Genomic DNA, 4,348 nt, shown 5'->3' on the forward strand with positions numbered 1-4,348 from the left:
CCTGCCTCAGCCTCTTGAGCTCTGGGATTCCAAGTCCAAAGGTTTTTGGGTTGGTTAAATCTGTGGATGCCAAACCCATAGATATGGAGTTTCTACATCCAACTTCACTATACTGATGAGTCCCAGAAATCTCTCTGAAAGCAAGTGAAGGATCTGTACAGGCATTTGATGTAGAAGATGGTGAAGCAGCATGCTTAATAGCACCAGTAAAATACAACTCAGTGGCACATTCAAAAGAGAATTTTGAACCTACAATTAGTAAATTTGGGAAAATCTTAAAAATCCTTTTTCAATATCTGAAAAAGACTTTCGGGGGATTCAAGATGGCGGACTAGAGGGTGGCTGCGTTTCGTGTTGCTCCAGGACTCAGGACTCAAGAAGAGGAGATATAGAGAGCCTTGGGACCAACTCAAAGCAGCTGGGCGAGAGTATCCCACTGGGCAGGCGTCCCGGACGGGGCAGGAGTCCTGGACGGGGCGGTAGCCCCAAAAGCAGGGATCTTTGCAAAGTAGAACTGCCGGCGAGGCGCCCCTCCCCCCGCCGGAGCAGTGATCGCAGACAGCTGGGAGCATTGAAGAGGGGGCTGCCCAGAGGAGAAGGAGAAATACGGGCTCGGCACGTCGCTTGGAATTGGATCAGCTGCGCCAGGGCTCCGGGCGGCTATCCGGAGGAGCAGCGTGGACTCAGGACTCAAGAAAAGGAGATATTGAGAGACTTGGGACCAACTCAAAGCAGCCGGGTGAGTGTTTCCCACTGGGCAGGCATCCCGGACGGGGCGGTAGCCCCGAAAGCAGGGATCTTTGCAAAGTAGAACTGCCGGCGAGGCGCCCCTCCCCCCGCCGGAGCAGTGACCGCAGACAGCTGGGGGCATTGGAGAGGTGGCTGTTCACCACAGCGCTTGGACTCGGCGCAACCCACCCGCGCTCTGGGAGGCTGCCCAAAGGAGAAGGTGCTTGGTGAGCTGTTTGGACTGAATGTGACCACCCCTGAACACAGGGGGCTGCCCAGAGGAGAAGGAGAAATACGGGCTCGGCACGTCGCTTGGAATTGGAGCAGCTGCGCCAGGGCTCTGGGCTGCTATCCGGTGGAACAGCGTGGTGAGTGGTTTGGTCCCAGAGCATCCGCTCCTGAACATAGGGGGGTTGTCTGGAGAAGGAGGAGGAGCGCGGCGGGGTGCTTGGGCTCGAAGTGACTGCACCAGGGCTACGGGAGGCAGTCGGGACAAGAAGGTGCACAGTGAAAAAGACTTTCAGTTCATAAGTAATCATTTTGAAATTTTTTCCCCTGAGGCAGCACTCTCTCACACTATTCTCGTGAGGTCTGCTGGTGTGAGGTCTGGTTAGGGAGAACACGTGGTTTCCAGTACTTGCCGTAGTACTTACTGATCACTTTCCTGTTTTTTTTTTTTTTTTTTTTTTTTTTTTTTTATAGGCAGATCTGGTGATTTGTTTATTCCTATGAGCACTTGATTCTACAATACAGTTCACGGAGTAAATAGAGGCGCACGGCTATAATTTCCACCACAGTCTGCTGTTGAGGGAGATTCAGTGTGAGGATGGGATCTGGGGGTGTGTCTGAGTCCTGCAGTCACTGGAGGCCTCCTGATGAACTGTACAGGGATTCTACCTGCCAAGAACTGACTGAGGCCTGAAGATCAAGACTCTTGGTGGGAAAGTTACAGCAAGTCAGCAAGTCAAATGTGAGAAGGAGTCAATGCTTGTTCAGTTCACTGCAGTCCCAGGATGGGTCCAAGTCTACCTACACCCCGGGTTGAGGTGAGTCCGATCTACCACCTAAGGGAAAGAACTGTGTCAATGCAGGCCTTCCCTAGCATTCAGTGCACTCTGAGGGAGTGCCTCATGGCCTGGATATGTCTGCCCTTTGCCCTGGAGTGAGTAACAAATGCAAGTTATAAGATTACTACTACATCAGTTTCTTTCTTGACTAGGCCACAAAGGGATCCTATCTGATGTCTAAGGAAGAAGAGACACAAATGGGGGTTAGATTATGTGCCCTAACTCAGGTAAGGAAGATGACTTATAAAGTCAAAAGAGAAGAAAACACACTTTTACCAAATCCTTCACAGGGGAAACAAGCAAGGACTAGTCTGATTAGATAAAGTGGGAGTCTGGAGCCAGGATTCAAAGTGCAGTGAATGAGGGGTTGATGTACAGAAAAGCTCTGGCTTTGACTTTCACAGGGCCACTGTACTCTCTAAGACACCCCTATCTTTTTCCTCATTTTTCCAGGGCTGTGCACAGCATTGGCCCTAAGTGGGGGCTAGGGCCATCTGCCCCAAACATAGGCAGAATAAAGAGATTCTGAATCATGTGGCAGCAAATGGAGTGAAGGCCACAGCCAGTGTGCACTGGGTAACCCCATGTCTTAGGAACAGGAAATACCAACAAGTAAGAAAACAGCTCCTGTGGCTGGGCATAGTAGTGCACACCTGTAACCCCAGCAACTCTGGAGGCTGAGGCAGAAGGATCACGAAAACCAGCCTTAGCAACTTAGCTAGGTACTTAGCAACTCAGCAAGACCCTGTCTCTAAAAAAAAGAAAAAAATACAAAAAAGGGTTGGGGATGTGCTCAGTGGCTAAGTGCCCCTGGGTTCAATTCCCAGAACCACAAAGAAAAGAAAACACAGCTCCTGTCTCGAGCAAATAAGCATCAGGAAGACAACTCCTAACCACTGTTTCGGGGTCTTTGGGCCAAAATCCTCAGCGCTTTCTGTGATCAAATCCTGATTGGCACGTGATGGGGCACATCACAGGCTTTGGCTCTGTGGTCATTCTCATCTCATCTCAGATCTGGTTCATTTTGTTCACCTCAGGTGGTCATTGGCTTTATGGACACTGTTCCAGTTGGTGCCTACTGCCCCATCAAGCAGTGAGATTTCTGGCTGACTTGGAGGCACTCTGGGCCCGCTGAACCACCACAGAACACTTCTCCTGCCGTAGCAGCTTGTGGTTCTCAAATAGACCTTCGTTGCAGGGGATTCCATGAGAACCATCAGGGAAAGTTAGCAGGCCAAAACCATCTACTCTGCCATTTAAAAATTCCCCCTCAAAGGTCATGTTGTCATGTCAAATGAAGACTCCAACGCCATTAAACTTGCCCTGGGCAAACTCCCCTTCATACCTTGAGTCATCTGAGAAGGTCAGTACCCCCAAACCATTAAAGAGTCCATTCTCAAAATGACCCAGGAAGGTGCCACCATCTGCAAACATCAGTTGTCCAAAACCATGTCTGCGACCCTCCTTCCACTGGCCATGACCCTCCTTCCACTCCCCACTGGAGTAGGTGAAGGAACCTTCTGTCAGGGTCACAGTGATAGTGTATAGAAGAAAAGGACAAAATCTGGGTCTGCTCTCCAGAACCGCAGCTTCTGCTCACACACTTCTGTCATTCGCTCCAGACGAAGCTTCTCCTGCTAACATGGGTGCTGTGGGACTCGACTCAGTGGTCGAGAAACTCGAGTCCTGGGCTTGGTACCCACCACGGAAGGCAGCCGCCCTCGGATCAGCGCATCCGGGATGGAGTCGCGCTTCCCAGCCTGGGTCATCTGCTCGGCTCCTCTGTCCCTACTTGGCTAACCATCCTTTCTCGGGCCCCTATCACCCGCGCCGCCGGCCAACCTGGGCTTGGCCTTTCGGGATAACTGTCACGCCCCAATGCGGGACTTCGGTGGCCGTGACCTCTCCTCTTTCCTGTTTTATTCATAGCCTGTACACACTTGTTTCGTGCTGGAGAGAAAAAACAATCTGATTTGTGTGAGAGCATAGATGTGTCTGATCTGTACTTGAAACACCACTTACTTGGCTTGGTGTTTTTCCTTTTAATGAAATTTTGAGGTGAAGACATTAACTTTCTGTTTTTAATTCATCTTTATATGTTGTGAAAAATTTCCAAATAGAACCATTTTCATTTAAGACTCATGGTATAGATGCAATGAACCTAAGGAAATGTAAATGATATGATTCTTATGGACTATATTTTTTTTTTTTTTTCGGTGCTGGGAATTGAACCCAGGGCCTTGTTCTTGTAAGGCAAGCACTCTACCAACTCAGCTACATCCCCAGCCCTGTTTTTATTTTTATTTTTATTTTTTATTTTGGTACTGGGGATTGAACCCAGGGGCAATTACCACTGAGCCAGACCCTCAGCCCTTTATTTTGAGACAGGGTCTCACTAAGTTGCTTAGGGCCTCACTAAATTGCAGAAGCTGACCTTGAATCTGTGATCCTCCTATCTCAGCCTCCCAAGTGACTGGGATTACGGGTGTGTGTCACCACTCCTGCCTAGGACTATTTTGTTTAATGTCAAGCATCCTAATATACCAAAGAAT

At 49.4% G+C, this 4,348-nt stretch overlaps 1 pseudogene across 1 annotated transcript; it reads right to left on the bottom strand.

Moving 5' to 3' along the window:
* Window positions 1-1,802: 1,802 nt before the first annotated feature.
* On the bottom strand, window positions 1,803-3,565 carry LOC306661084 (MORN repeat-containing protein 4-like; annotated as a pseudogene). The gene is made up of 2 exons: window positions 3,496-3,565; window positions 1,803-3,388 (listed from the first exon to the last, which is right to left on the bottom strand). The product of its transcript is annotated as an MORN repeat-containing protein 4-like (transcript).
* Window positions 3,566-4,348: the final 783 nt, after the last annotated feature.

Source organism: Sciurus vulgaris (assembly GCF_902686455.1).
Source record: "Sciurus vulgaris genome assembly, chromosome: 5".
NCBI classification, from domain to species: Eukaryota; Metazoa; Chordata; class Mammalia; order Rodentia; family Sciuridae; genus Sciurus; species Sciurus vulgaris.